Raw genomic sequence first — 15908 nt, 5'->3', positions numbered from 1 at the left:
CTGCTCCGCTCCCCGCTGGGCTGGGGCAGCCCTGGGAGCTGCAGCCAGCACGGCCACGGTCCCAAACAGCAGCACCCAGCCCTTTTCTTCCTCCCCTTGTCCTTTTTCTTCGCCATGTGCTTGAGCTTTGTGGGGCGTTTTCGAGCCTGATGGGACAACTTTCCGGAGCGGGCGGTGTCGGAGGTTGATTTTTTGGGAGGCGGCAGGCCTCCAGTGCAGGAATTCTTGCCAGCTCGCCTTTGTGCCAGCCTCCCTTGGCCTTGGGTGTCTCGTTCGGATGGAGCCTGGCATCCAGGAAAAGCCCCTGCTCTGGCGGGAGGGAGGGTGGCTGCTCCCAAGGGCTTGGAGCAGTTCAAAGGGATCGCTGGGACACACAGATAAGCTCAGCTTTCCAGACTCTGCCTGCTCATCCCAGCTCAGCTTTGCCACAAGCAGGTAAAGGTGCATTACGTTTGGCTGCCTGGCTTCAAAGCCTTGTTCATCCCATGGGAGGCTGAGCACAGGACACACGGGCCCCTCACGGTCAGGGGAGGGACTGAGCTCTCAGTCCTGCTCTGTGAGAACACTGGGAAAGTTGATGGGTGCTGTGCAGGATCCTCAGGGCTCATTTCAGCTTCTTTTCCTTGGAAATTTTGTCCAACTATGCAAAAAAACATGACAGCCCTGCAGTGGGTTACAAATGTCAGGAAATGTGCTGGCCTGGGCTGAAATGAAATCAAAAGAGGAGCTGGTGTGTGGATCAATGGGGTTTTTTGCAGTGCAGTAGCTGAAGTTTGCATGGTCCTTTAGGGTTTTCTAAAAGGTCCAGCTTGGTGACAGACTTGGGACAAAACTCAGGGTTACAATTCCCAGTCCTGGTGTCCTGACCCAAACGGTGTCAACATCCACTGAAATAGCTCTGACTGGTGGTCACTGGAGTGTCCTGGGGTCTGTCACACCAAGTGCTGTCCGTGTGAAGATGAAGGTGGTCCCTGCCCAGGGGGGTTTACATGCACAGCCCAGTCCTCCCCCATGTGTGGTGTTCAGGGACCCAGGCACCTGAGCTCCTGCCAAAGTGTCATTACAGCCAGGAACAATCTCAGGAATGCAGCACAGGTTAAACATTTCATTTGCTTTCAAGGGCTACTTGTTGCTTCATTTCTAAATGCAACCTGTCCTCAGACCCTGTTACATTGCTCTGGGCTGCTCTTTGGCTCCTAAATCTTCTGATTTTTGGTTTGGAATGCACTGATTTACCATATGGAATAAATGAAAAGAGGAAGAAAATAGCAGTACTTGTTTGCATAGGCCCTCCATTGTTCTGTGCTCTGCTGCTACTGAAACAGGAGTGAGAAATCCCAATCCCTGGACAGAGGTTTTTTTGGGTGGTGGCTGTGTGCAAACAAGGCTGGGGAAGATAAACAAGCAGGGAAAAAATGGGTTTAGGAAATGACAGTTGAGGATGGTCAATCAACTGATGGGTCAAAGCCAGCACAAGACCATCAATTAGCAAAGCCATATTGATATTGTTTCTCCAAAGCATTTTTGCATCCACAAAGAGGGCCAAGAGCTGGCTCTGTGGTCAAACTTGGCTGCAGTTAGGAATCTGTACAGCTTCTATGTTGCAAAGGGAGAGTTTTAGAAGGGATTCTGCCTGTAGAAAATATGTCCACAGTTCCAGAAGGGCTTCGCCAAAAGGGTGATGAAAATCTGTCTGTTGGTGTCATCGTCAGAACTGCTGGAGGTGGGAACATTTGCTAATCTTGCTTATTTTAGGGGCCCTGCTTTCAGAAGCAGTTCAGTTCTGAAAATGCAGCGCTGAAAACTCAGCTCTTAAGAGTCTCATACAATACATGCCTCAGACTAGACTAGAGAGGGATGAATTTTTCAGACTGTAGGTTCTTGCTTGCCTAATTATGATTTTCAGCTTCTTTTGATTTGGTCTTTGCATTGTATAAATGTGACACAGAAGAAATAGCTGTGACATTGCCTGGCATTTTCTGTTCCAGCTGGGGAGGAACCAGCTAAACCTGCAGGGTTTCAGAGCTTGCAGAGCTGGTGTGGAAGGAGAATTTAGTTCCACATTTGGGAATCAAACTCAGTTCCCTGAGTAATCTAAACTGTCACTATTTCTCTTCCTCCAGCAGCCCCAGGCCTGGGGACAGCGTCACTCTTAAAGGGTAACTTTGGCACCCTGAGGCAGTGCAGGGTTAAGCAGGACTGTTGTATTCACTCCAAACATGAATTCAAGGCAAACAACCGTCATCAGCTCCAGTGGCTACATCTCTATTGGAACCTTTCAGTAGGTTAAAATCTCCACTATGGGCTTTGACTTCCCTGTTCAGTTGCCTGAACAGACACATTAGGTGCCGAAAGCTGCACAAAATGGTTTCTGGATGAGCTCAGGACTGGCCAAAGCCTAAACTGGTTTGGCTTGCAGGATTTGTGGCAGCTGCAGCTCCAAATCCAGCCTGGGATGGGTCGCAGTGAGATGGACAGAGGAGCCATCTCTCACTTCAGAGAGTTCTCTGCCACCATCCAGCTTCTGGAAGAGAGAGGAGAAGCTGCCCTGGGTGCGAGCAGAGCTCCAGAGCAGGGTGGGACGTGGGTCACAAACAGACTGCTGGGCATGTATCCTAAAGAGATCAGCAATGTTGTCAAAAACCCTGGCTTGGGGTTTTTCTGTCTTTTGTGGGTCTGGAGCTCCAGATATGGCAGCTTCATCTTCATCCCTGGTGGGAGCAGGAAAGAGCTTGGATGGACTCTGGCCTTTGTGCTTCAGGAGTGCCAACAGTATGAATAATGTATTGGAGTTCAATTCTTCCCTCCCTGGCCAGGGGCAAGGTGTCCCAGCTGATAAGAACTGGGAGCCCAATCTTGTTAAAGCCAGTGTTAGACTTAGACCTTCATGAGATCCACTGCCTCAAGCAATTCTATTGTTCAAAGCACATTCGGTTAATTAGTACATTAACTAATAACCTTCTCAGCATCCCAGGTAGGGAATATCTGTCTCCCAAAGGAGGAAACAGGCAAAGTGACTCGCTAAGACTGGATGCAGAAGCTTAGCAATGCAGCTGTTAAGTCTGGGTTTTTCTGTCCTAAATGATTTTGTGTGACTGCTACTGCCTTATGCACATAATTTACTCGAGACAGAAATGGAGGAGTCCTAAAAACTCCCAAGAGAGTGCTCAGGCCCAGGGAGGGAAAGTACCCCTGGACAAATCTGAGAAGAACTGAATCCATCCAAATACTCAGAGGAGGCAATTTGCTTCACCCACATGCACTGACTAAGGAATAAAACCAAAACCACTTCTCCTCATTTTTAAGGAAAGTTTTTCTCACCCCCTTGGCTTTTCACTCCCATCTTCACCTCCTCTAAATTTCATGAGCAAATGGCCAGTGTGGGGAGGAGAGAGCACACGAGGATTGGCAGTGGGGCTGTGTTTGTACGGGCTCACTGGGAGGGGATCAGACCAGAGGGATAATTCCTGAAGAGGTTCAGACAAACAGCCAGAGGGGAAGCTTTGATGCTGAGGAAGCCCTTCAACTCCAACACATGATGATGAGCAGCTGATTTACACAGCTTTGCAGCGTGGTTGGAAAATACCCTGAGCTGAAGCACAAGGGTAGAGTTCTTTGGCTTGCCAGACCCATGACAACATCACAGACCCTTTCTCACGAGCCCTGAGCCCAAACAGAAAGGAGAAGCTTGTTCTCCCCACCCAGCTCTGAGCTGAAGGCGCTCTGTGCTTTGCCTGCTCTCAAATGACAATTCTCAGCAGCGAGGATGTGTGTGCAGAGCAATGAGAACCAACTCTTGCATGCAGGGATCCATCCCTGAGGAGGAGAATCTCACGGGGTTTAGTGGTTTAGTTATGGGGCCACGTGCCTTATCAGTCTGCTGGCTTCCAAGCAGCCCAGGCAGCCACAGCCCTGCTCAACACTGGAATGTCGAGGGAGTGCCTGGAATGAGGGACCTGGTGAGGTCACAGAAGCAGAAGGCACCAAAGCAAGTGGCCTGTCCTGTAGAAGGGACTCCTTTCATGACCACAGCTTAATCCACCACCAGTTTGCTGAGCCCACAGCAGCCCAGATTGGAGGCTACAAAAATATCCCTGCTCAGCAACTCCTCCCTTGTCCTTTGTGAAGCTCCAGCATTTTAATCATGTTCACACCTCCCTCTCCTGACACAAACCATCTCAGCTCCCTCCCAGGTCCACAAAACCTGTGCGTTCCTGGTCTCATTCTCCTGCTGATGCATCAGACACTCTCCCCTCCATCAGCCTCCCAAACGTCCCCGTTTCTTATTCTCTGTATTCCCATCTTTCCCCCCCTGCACCCTCATTTGACTAAGATTTGTTGAATAACCCACTAGTGCTGAGGGGCTGCACGCAGCTCTGGGTGTGCTGTTGATAGGCTGAGCAACCCCAGCCCCTTGCATGTCCCCAGTTCTGTATTTCTCCATCTCAGGACCACCAGGAAAGTGCTGCTGATGTAGGGGCGCTGTTATTGGGAAAGGCAAAACACCCCAAATGTGTCTCGTAAATGTGTCTCATCCTGCTCTGTTCATTTTCACTTGGAATAAGGGTAAAAACAGAGTTCCTCAGGTTGTTGGGGGTTTCTAGAAGAGAATATTGGGTGCCAGAGCAGCTGAAACTGGTTTTCATTCTTAGCTTCAGCCTGACATGCTGCATGTGGCCATTCTTGATCTGTTCCCATGCACATCTAGAGCCCTTTGATCATCATTCTCCAACCTGTCCTGCTGGTTTTCCTAGAAGATTATTACACAAGAAATGCACTATTCTCTACATGCACAGGTGTTCTCAAGCAAGCCTTGTCTTCTCAAAGCCTAGTAAAATAAACTAGACTTGGATCTCTCAAATTCCTTCAAAATTCCCAGGCTTTGAGGTTAATACAAAGGGCACAAACCTGCCTGTGGGGTCACATGGCTCCACATCAAACCCATACCAGAAATCAGGATATCCTGAGCAGGCTCTCAGTGGAGTTTCTTACAGATGATGCTTATTTTTAGGGACATTTTAATAAGCCTAATCAATCACAACAAATTACTAACAATTCCATAACAATTTTCACCTGGAGATCTTAGATTACTTTGCCAGAAATTGCAGTGAGGAATAGTGGTTATTAAAAAAGATCTAAAGATTTAACTTTTTTCACAGGATAATTCAAGATGTTGCCGTTATGGTTCTGCTCTGAATTACTTTGCAGAGAAATTACCCTCCCCACTGACTCGAGAAAGCTGAGCAGGTCCAGCCTCCTGTGCTTAAATTTATCCCATGTAAATATGGCACAAAGTGCCTCATCCTCCTGACAACCTTCCTTACAGGATTTTCCTACAGGCCCTGTAACAGCTTCACAGCTGTGCTGGGTTTTGGCATTTCCAGTTCCCTGCATCCTTAAGGGATAGGACTTCTGATGAGGAGATCTTACCAATCCTAAATCCTGGGAATACTCCTGATTTTCACAGCTTGTCCCATCTACAGAAGCAGAAAGCCCAGGGGCTGTTTGATTTGTGTCCTCGTAAGGGTCTTCCCATGCTGGGTACTCCCAGGCAGGTTTGTGATGTGTTTGCCTTGCTCTAAAAACTTGTCATTGGTTTTGGTGAGGATTTGGAGGAACATGACACCCGTGGTGGAGGGTGGGATTCATCTGTGTGTCTTGTTGGATGTAACTGGAACTTGAGCCCTGTGCTTTCGGGAGAAGAGGGTCCAGTGAGAGGCATCTCCTGTTCCTCAAGCCATGGGTGCGTGGCTCGGATGGGCAGCTGTGGTGCTGCCCCATAGAAGGGCAGCAAGATAGAAGTCATGGAGCTCACAGGGCTTTTTGTGGGCACAAGGTCCTGCTGGAGAGAGCCTCTGTTTCCGAGGCAGGCTCGTCCTGACGGGAGCGAGGGCGAGCGAGGAAAGCTGGGATTGCTGTTCCCGCGGTGCCGTTGGGATCCGGGCTGTGGAGGCCACGCTGTCCCCAAGGCCGGGTTCCTCTCCCCCTCTCTGCGGGTGTTATTTACACCATTTCCTGCCCAGGGAAGTTCAGGAGTCTGACGTTACTGGGTTGGTTTCCGCTCTCCTGCCCGGCTCCCTTCGGGAGCTCTCGCAGAGCCCGGCAGCAGCCGGGCCGGACCCCGTGGGCGGGATGGAGGTGCCAGCCTGGCCCGGGGAGGGAAGCGTCACCCATGTCAGGCTGGACAACTCGGGCTCAACCAGCTTGAGAAGGCTGGAAAACCAACCCTGTGTCCATCCCTCCGGCTCAGTCCTGCTGTGGGACTGGACGGGGCCGGCAGGAGGAAGGAGGACGCGCCCGGGCATGGCTGCAGAGCTTTTGGGTTCCTGCCGAATTGACGCCCTCCCCTCTCCCCCCTCATCCTTCCCGCCTGGCCTGCGTCTCCCCTCCCTTCCCTTCTCCCTCCCATCCCGCAGCAAACAAAATGGCTGCTCCATGGCCATTTTGTTTCCCGTCTGGAAGGGGGAAGCCGGGACGCTGGGACTTGGCTCTTTTTTGGAGGCTGCGGCCATGTCCGAGCCCAACTCTCCCGTCTCTACGTGGCACCGGCTGTAGCAAGAGAGAGAAAGGGAAAAAAAAAGAGAGGAGAAAAAAAAAAAAAAAAAAAAAGGACATTTTGGAATGAGACCAAAGGCAGAGGCAGAGAGTGGGTAGTTTTGGCGTATGTTGAGCACTGAAAATGCCTGGAATTGCCAAACTGAGCTTTTGTATGAGCAGCGTAAGGGCTACTCGGTGCACACAGAGCCGCGGGGCTGCACGGAATAGCCGGACGGAAAGGTTTGTTCGCTATATTCAATAAAACAGCCCTCCTTTCTTCTGGATTTATAAAGTACCAGAGAGCACTGTTGTCTTAATTTGTTTTTGGACGGGCGGATGGTTTTACACATCGGCTTGGTATGACCAGAGCCGGTCACTGCCGGACGGTAGCGTTTTAACCTGTTGTGTGTCCTCTTGTTTTTGGTGCATACGGGATCTGACCTTTCCACTGAGCTGGCACTGCCTGGATTTAGCTGATGTAATCCGGAGGATATTTTTTTAGGGATTTTTTGTTTATTGCCTTCTTGCCTTGAAAGTTTTCATCTCAGGAATAAAAACATCTTAATTTAAATATTTAAAGCAATAGCTGTTCTTGGCTTTTTAAGCCCTTGCTTTTCTCCCAAGGCTGGAGCTGTACCGTGCTCACGAGCTGTTTACTGCACTCTGTGTGTATCCTGCACACCTTAAGGTGTGATACACAACAGAAACACCATCAACAGGAACACGCCTTGAAAGTTTAAAGCAACTTGGTGGCGTTACCGTAAAATTCTGCGCAGAAGCAGGGCAAAAACACCAGAACATGCGCCAAATAAAAGTGATTTTTTTTTTTTTTTTAAGTGATTCTGCATTTCCTTCAGTAGCCTGGATGTCTTGGTGTTAGTAGCCACGTCACTTTGTTCGTGGACACTCTGAGGAGCAGATCCCTGCCCTGTGGCATGGAGGGGGGAACAGGCTCTGATAAGGCGCTGGAATGATCGTCCTGCTGTTCCTTGAGTGGCTTTCCAGACATGTGGAGAGAAGCAGACACTTCCAGAGCGGAGCTGGGAAGGAGAGCAGAAAGAGGTGGAATGGCTTTCCTTGCACAGAAAGGTATTTGATTTGCCTCCATGTCCTCTTGGCTTGTTTGCAAACAGACAATAGAGAGAATGGCAGGGCCACGGTGGTCCCGGGGCCGGGGCTGCACGGGCGGGCGCTGGGCGGGTGCCTCACAGTGCAAATGTAAAGCTTTGGTCCAAATCTACATTAGAGGTGGACATTACCTGCACACCTTTCATGAGCAGCTTATGAACTCAACATTGAGAAGGTAAACAGTATTAATAGAACAGTTTTATAGAGTATAACATTAAAAAAATATTTTTTCTTTCAATTTTTGAGTTAGCCTATGGAATTGAGAGCAGAACAGGTAAAAATAAGCCTGAAGGATATTTTTTTCCTCTTATTTTTAGTATTTAATGAAATGACGCTGTGAAATATCTGTAGCGACTATCATTTATGACAAAAATTCTAGGATTTTTTTTTTTTTGCTTCAGGAGAGGGTGAGATATATACAAATTTACAAGGAAAATACACAAATATTTAGAAAAAAGCATTACCTTTATAGCCACCTTTAATAACACATTTAGGAAGGATTAATAAAAGATAAGTCACATAACAAGCAGGTTACAGATGCCTGCATTATAGATAACAATATCAGATTCATTAATAATGATCCACATGTTTAGAAACATCTGATAGGACTCAAGACAACCCCTTAGTGATGAGCAGCCGTTTATAAAGATACCTGCTAATTGTTGAATAATAAATGCGATAACAAAATTGATGTGAAATATTCCCTATGTCATTAAAAGTGTGTGGAGTAAAAGCATTGCTGAGGGACACAGGCTGTTGCAGCATTGAATTGCAAATATTTTTACTTCCATTTCTCTTTCCCCATTCATAGTGTCTTTGATTAATTGTTTCAAAGTGTGATATTTAATATTGACTTTAGGATGGGGTGTTTGCGAAGGTGGCTGGCCTTGCTTTGCTGAGAGGTTTGTCTGGCCTGGGACAAGTTATAAACAACTTGTCTTCATGGCTAGTTTGGCAAATGTCATTTTTTATTGCTTTCCCGTGGCACAGGGTGTGTCCAGGATGGGTTTTTGGTTTGTTTTCTGCTTTTCGTGTGAGCGGGTTCCTCGCTGCCGGCCGGATCAGCAGCTCCAATTGGCGCTGTGGGTCCCCACAATGTTGGGGAGTCACTGAAAACCTTCCACCCTTCTTTTGGCTTATTTTTGATTTGATTTTTAATTTTTTTTTTTTTTTTTTGGTCTGTTTGGTTTTTTATTTTTCCAGCCAGGTTGGGAGGACACGAAGCCAAGGGAACAAAATGGCCACACTCGGCCATTTTGTGCCAACGCCGCCGTTCCAGGGAGCCGGGGCTGGTTCTGCCCCAGCTCCAGGAGGCTGAAAATCCTCTTGGAAACCCAGGGTCCTGATTTCCCACTGAGAAGCCCTCCCTGTCCCTGGCACGTTTCGGCACCGACACAAAGGCTGAAAGTGGTGTCAGCTTTTAAAGCAGAGACTTTGTTGTTTTCTGGTTTCCTCCTCCCCCCTCCTCCATTTCATTCAGTGCTCCTTAATGAACCAGATCAGCTCCTCAAGGCTTCGGAGCCTTTCCAGCTCCTCTCTGAGGTGGGCTCCTTTTAAATGCAGACATTTGCTTCTGCTCAGGAATCTCTGGTGCAAAGATGTTTCAAAATTTGGGGGACAGCATCTTGGGTTTTCTGCTGGGGTCATCACAAGGCACCCTGAGCCCTGATAAATGAGGAGCAGTTTAGGTCACTTCTTGATCCCAAAAACAAGTCTGAAATCTGGACTGGAAATGCCATTTTTATTGCAGTCTGGAGGATCTTGCTGTGAAAAAATACCCTTCCCCTCCGGGTTTTCCTCACCCCTCCAAGCACCTGTAGGCAGTGGGACCATGTAGTGACACACTCTTTGCAGGGACCTTCGTGCAGCAGCTTGCAGAAACAGATGAAGTGTTTTCACAGAAATCAGATTTGATCAATTTTGAGGGATCCATATGAATCTGGAAAGTGGAAATTACAGGGCCTCTGCCTTAAGGCCTGCACAGAAAGTGGCATTTTTTGAAGAGGTTCTTGGCAATCAAGGATCCAAAAATTTTTCAAAACTAGGTTTGATCTCGGAAGGAAGTGAGAAGCTTTGGGTGTGGGTCTCTGACCCCTACAGACCCTGTTGGCTGTATTATCCAGAATTTTGCATAGCTGCGTCACATCCAGGCAAATTTGGGCACATCTCCTTCCTTTCTTGTTGTTTGTCTTGATGGTTTATACCTCGGGCCATGAGGAGAGGGAATTCCTGTCATTGCAATTTGTGTAGGACAAACAAGTGTGACAGTGATACTAAGGGTAGGATGCTCTTAGTCATCCTTACTGGGCATAAAAAATCCCCCGTCTGATCCATAAATCTTCCTGTTTGACTCCTTTCTTCACAGATCCTGCTAAAATCAGGATTCTAGAGTCAGCAGCTGGGTATTCCCAAAACCTATACTCATTAAGACAATTATTAAAATTAAGTCTCCTGTTTTCAGGTTTACTTATAGAAGTCAGAAGGGATTTTTTTTTCTCTCTCCACATATAATTACATCTATGTGAGCTCAGAGTTATTTAATGTAATTTCCTACCAACAGTTTGAGATTGGCCCAGATGCCTGTTGTCTGCAATGGTATCAAGAGTGACCTTTGAAATGCCTGCCTGATACATCTGGCTTATGTGCTTAAAGTAACATAAACCAGCAGACTGGGAACCAGGAAAAATTACTCCTCCAGGTCAGTTGCTGAAAGTCTCCTTGGAGAAGACAAGCATGCTCTGCCTCTGTGCATCACCCAGGAATCATCTAGACCACCCACCCTCCCAGCCCCTGATCAGTGCAGCATCTGGTGGTTTTCTTTCCACCCTTCTGCTTGATGCTTGTGGCAGAAGCTTCATTTTTGGGAAGCTGAAACCTTTTGGTTTAAACTAACCCTTCTGTCTCCAAGGAGCTGAGCAGTGACAGACCTGATGGACCCTGAAGCCTGGCTGTCACCTCACCAAAGCTCTGGCTGGTTGAGGAGGGATGTGCAACCCAAATTTCTGTGCTGATAAAACCAGGAGAAACAGCATTTCCCATGAGGAGGCTGTTTGGGATGCACTTGGCACCAGGGATGGGCCGGGCACTCCAGTTCTGCCACCTTGGGGTTTTGACATTGTTCATGCCCTGTTACACCAGGAGAGGCCTGGGCCAGATGGTCCAGCACAGTGGGTCATTCCCTGTCAAGGACCAGTTTGTCAAAGGAAATTAAGAGAATTACCTGGACTGTGCTGAATGCCAGTAAGGAGAGCCTGTGGAGAGCTCTGGAAGAGGGCACTTCCCAACCTTGCTGCAGAGATACCCTTGCACCTGAGGCCATCCTAAACTCTCACAAGGGTTCCAGATACAGCAGTTGACCAAAGCTTTGGGATTATTTAGGCTGTTGCCTGGTAGCTGTGGAAGCACAAAGCATTAGGCAGCTTTTATCCCTTTGGAGACTCCTGCCTGAGCCCCCTCCTCTCCCACCACAGCCCTCAGCAGATGCTTGTGGAGGCTGGGGACATCTCCTGCTGAGCTCCCATGGGAAGTTATCCTTTGGGACTGTGCTGGGCTGCACATGCAGCCTGCTTGGCATGGCTCCCTCGTCGTTAGGGCCTCTTTCATCTCCAAGGGGAATTCTTTCTTCTCCTTGCAAAAGAGCCTCACACGTTTCTTTCAAGCTACCAGATTAATACCTCGCCTCTGTATTTGGGTGTACAGAGAGTGAAGAAGCCTCAGAAGGTGAACCAAGGGCTTGGGGGGAAGCCAGTCTGTCTCAGATCCATGCTAATACTGCTTGGCTGGGCTGGAGCATTAGAGGGACAGCACAGCTGCATGTTGCACTCATTTGTTTAGGAAATAAGATCTGCCTTGATGTACTCGATACCATTACATTTGCAGCCTAAAAGCTCCCTTGTACTTAGTTATTTCTAATCTGCTCAATTCCCTGGAGTGCACAGCAGCTAAATTGATGGATTCTCTTATCTGGTCTGGCAGGTTTGTTCTAGATACGCTGTGTGTTCAGGAGGTGAGGTCAGCCTGGCTGGGTGTGCTTGGCGCTGCTGCAGCTTCCCGAGAGCTCTGCTATCTCCATGTGTAGCCCCAGGTTCCAAGGGCAGGGCTGCTGCTTTTGTGCACCCTTGGGTGCTTGAAGTCCGCAGCTGGTGCGATTGCCAAGCACGAGGTATAGTCCAAGTGGGCTGAAGGAGGTTTGAAGAAGGAGAAAGAGCTCCAGGACAAGGCTGGATATAAGTCCTCTCCCCTGCCATCAAAAATTCTGATTTTTCATGCATTCCTCTTTGCAGGACCTTCAGAGCAGCCAATGCCTGGCTAAGGATCATCTCAATGCCTGGATAAGGATCATCTCAGTGCCTGGATAAGGCTCATCCCAGTGCCTGGATAAGGATCATCTCAGTGCCTGGCTAAGGATCATCTCAGTGCATGGATAAAAATCATCTCAGTGCCTGGATAAAAATCATCTCAGTGCCTGCATAAGGATCATCTCAGTGCCTGGCTAAGGATCATCTCAGTGCCTGCATAAGGATCATCTCAGTGCCTTAGGCTGCCACGGTCCCAAGCTGTCCTTGAGGCTGAGGTAGTAGATTGAATAGTTGTGGAGTCTGGTCCTCCCTCTGAGCTAACTATACAATCTACTGTCTTTCCTAAGGAGACAGTCAGGTCTTCAGGTCTGCTCGTCCACTTCTACACCAGGTGTGGGGCAGGTGGTGCAAGTAAAGCACATCCGTGCCCGTGACCCGTCTGTTCTGCTCTGTGGAGGTGAGGTAGTAGGTTGTATAGTTTGGTGGGAGGGATTTGATCCCATTTCAGGTGATAACTATACAGTCTATTGCCTTCCTTAAAGAGCAGCAAAACCACGGAGGAGCTCCTGAGGCATCGCTTCTTTTGTCGAGGATCCAAAAAAGCAGCATGGCATTGTTAAACAGCTCAGTGGGTGTTTCTCTTACAGCATCCAGAATTGCATTCTTCCAGAATTGCTTCATGCCTCAGGCACTGGAGCATGGAGCTACCTGCTTGCAGGGAACCCACTTCTCTTTAAGATTCGAGAAAACCAGGGAAGTGAGTTTGCACAGCAGCTCCCAGTGTTCAATTCTATTCTTTTTTTGCAGGAGGTGGGTTCAAGTTGTAAAGTGTTTAAATGTATTGAGCTTTTCTGGTCTGTCCTCAGGTCTGGAGGGGAGCAGATACTTTTGTGTAAGTGGGACAGATCTGAGCTCATGATTTAATTTTGTTGTGCCCAGTTCTGAAGTTTGGGTTCAGAACCAGACCCAGGGGCAAGCTTAGCCTGTGGACTCAGAGCCCTGGGAGCTGGCCAGATTTGCCTGCTTGGCCCCTGCTCAGGAAGTGCATTTTGTTTTGGACAAGTTCCCGGCCTGTCCCATGGAACAGAGTTAGAGGGTGGTTCTTTCTGATCTGATAATCCCTTATCAACTGAACTCCCTCACATGCAAACCCTGTCAGGGAAGTTTGGGGCTCTTGGATATTTACATAGGACGAACTAATGATTCCAACTAAAATCTTGTCTTAAAGTGGAGACAGGTAAGGAAGAGACAGGAGGCAAAAGGAGCAGGTTCTGATCCTTCTGGGTTCTCCCAGGCAGTCACCTGACAACAGACACACGAGAAGTCCTCAGGCTTCAGAGCTCTGGCCCTTGGCAAGGGACAGGGAACTGTTAATTCTTCTGTTTCTTAGGAGCAGATGGGACTATCCCTCTGCCGTTTTCCAGAGTAAGTAGGATCAAGACCAGGAGCGGAGCTGTAACACGATCAGGGCTGCACCAGGAAGGACATTTCAGGCCATTATCACGACCATCTTACTGCCAGGGCGACTGTGAGATCCGAGACACCGCGGAGCGAGGGCAAGCAGAGGACACCTTCTCAGATGAAGTGGGAGGGAAAGAGCTGAGAGCAATTGGAGGCCTCAAATTTCACCCTGAGCAAAGGCACAGGGAGAGCCAGACCTGGCTGCCAGGGCCGAGGGAGTCCCCAGAATGAAGCAGCTCATCTCAGGCCCCTCTGCTGGGACAGGGCGTAGCTGCAGCGGGGCTGGGACGCAGCTGCTGGGTGGGGATGCTGCAGCTCCAAGCGGCGAAGGAATGCAGCCCTCTCTCCATAAATCTGGCTTTTCAGCAGTCCTGGCGACTTGCTGTGCAAAGCTACAGCTTGGTCCTCTGAGCTGCGTTATTATCCTCCAGCTGCTTGCTCAGGGGCAGGGCTCCTGCCCGCAGATTGCTTGGAAGGTACCAAAATAGCAGCACCAGCATGGGAACAGGGAGGCATATCCACTTCAGCTGGAGAGGTGTCCCCTGGAAAAGAGCTAATCCCACGTGTGCCAGATGGAATCCCTTCAGTCCCCCTCCATGGCATTGATACTAACACAGAGAATCTCAACTAGTGGAACTGTGTGAGCTGGAAGCCATGAATAAAATATTACTGGAGATATTCCCTCGTGAAAATAAACTTGGTTTGACTTTTTTAAAACAGAGTCTTTTTATTGCCCTGAAGTGAGCTTGGCTGGTGAACTGGGACCTCTCAAGGGGTGATGACTGTTCCTGACTGACCAAAATCCTGGGTGTGAAAGGGAAGCCACAGGATGAGGATGTGGGGCAGACTGGGTTGGCCAAGCAGCTGAGACCATGTATGTTGGCTGTCAGCAGGTGCTTTCCTGACACAAATTTTCAGCACAACTCTTACACAAAGTCCGACCTGCTTCCTCACCCTCAGTCAGATCAAGGGCTGCAGCTTGGGCTTCCCTCTGCCCTGGATAGTCCTTGCTATAAACATGTTTATAATGTGCATACCAGCAAGAGGAGAACACAGGGTTCACTAACCCAAATAAATCCCACCAAGGGCTAAGAAACCAGCCCAGGTAATATTTAATTGGTCCAATGCATCCTGGCACAAAGGAAAGGGCAGCTTTGCCCAGGAGGAGGGTGACCAGCCTGGCTGAGCTTACACCCATGGATCTGTGGGACATCCACCTGACTCACCAGCCAGGATCACACAGCACACGGCACTGGGGCAGCCACATCATCCCTGACCACAATGGCAGGGAGGAATAGGCACTTCCTTTTAGGAAAAGGCAGCCAGGAAGCAATGTCAAGAAAGGAGGGTCCTCCCCAGACCCTCACAGGACATTGTGGAACCAGAGCACTTTCAGCCCAGGCACTCTGAGGGAACACCTGGGAGCTGGATGGAACTGCCAGCAGCACAACCCCAAATGCAAATACCCAGCAGGGTGCAGGTGCTCACCCCAACCCTTCTGACCCACTGCATTGATGGCAGATTCAGCAGCTGAAGCAAAGGAAGCTCCTCTCGCTCAACCAGCAGCAAACACCTCCCTGTCCCTGCAGGGAACAGGCCCAGGGATGGAGGGAAGCCAGCAGGTGAGGTTCATGAAGAAGGCCAGCCTCATAAACACCACAAATGCCACCATTTCACCCCGGTCAGCACAGCTGATGGGGAATGCCTTCTCCTCCTCCCAGCACGCAGGGCCACAGGGCTGTAAGAACCGGGCAGAGTCTCTGCCAGGGTCACCCCAGTGCCCGAGGCCCCTTTATGCCAACCCCAGAAATGGAGTGGAAATGCTGCACAAGTCTCCCTTGAATGTTTGTGTGCACTCCCCTGCACCACACCAAACCCTGCCCTGGCCTAAACCCCCAAATTCAGCATTAGGCCAAGCTCCCCAAAGGCCTGTGTGGGCAGGCTCAGCCCCGCTGTCCCGGGGAGCAGGGCAAGAGGAAAGCGGATTTCCTTCTGGGTTGGATTTTCTGCTGCAAGGATCTCTATAAATAGGTCCTTGCACAGCAGCCTGTCCCCACAAGTCAAAACCTCCAGGAAAACAAAACTCAAGAGTTTTCACAAGGTTCACTGCCCCACGCCAGTGATAAAACACTCCAGTCCTGGGATTCTGTTGCTGCCTGGTAATCAGCAGCAGCGTTGTGCCTCGATGGCTCTCAGCAGGGTGGGGGATCCAGCCCAGCAAAAAAATCACGGCTTGCCCGAGTGTCTTGATCCTGCTGGGAGGAGCAATGTTTTTCTGCTCTTGCTAGTGCTTCTAGGGAACTTTTGGGGAATGCCACACTGTCCTTCACACAGATGCAAAAGCAGAGCGGGTCCTGCAGTGCTGTCCCAGCTGCGAGCCCTCTCCCCTCGCGGGGGTGAGGAGCAGCCTCTGGGGCTGTATTTTTATCATCTGTCCATAAGGCAGGGAGGGGTTTCTCCCCGAAGGCAGCTCGGCAGCAGGAG

The 15908-nt window shown here is 49.4% G+C and overlaps 1 protein-coding gene across 4 annotated transcripts in view; it reads left to right on the top strand.

The window, feature by feature from the left end:
* Positions 1 to 14136, top strand: part of MTCH1 (mitochondrial carrier 1) — a 37818-nt gene extending 23682 nt beyond the window's left edge. For 2 of the 4 annotated variants that reach the window (XM_038162322.1, XM_038162320.1), the window contains exons 13-14: positions 7375 to 7626; positions 11949 to 14136. The gene's annotated coding sequence lies outside the window, so the exon portion shown is untranslated. The remainder of the gene's footprint in view (positions 1 to 7374; positions 7627 to 11948) is intronic. The other 2 variants (XM_038162324.1, XM_038162323.1) reach the window with 1 other exon arrangement.
* Positions 14137 to 15908: the final 1772 nt, after the last annotated feature.

This window comes from Motacilla alba, chromosome 26 (genome assembly GCF_015832195.1).
Source record: "Motacilla alba alba isolate MOTALB_02 chromosome 26, Motacilla_alba_V1.0_pri, whole genome shotgun sequence".
Classification (NCBI taxonomy): Eukaryota; Metazoa; Chordata; class Aves; order Passeriformes; family Motacillidae; genus Motacilla; species Motacilla alba.
Note: the sequence above shows the minus strand (reverse complement) of the source record. Positions and strands in the feature narration are given on the sequence as shown.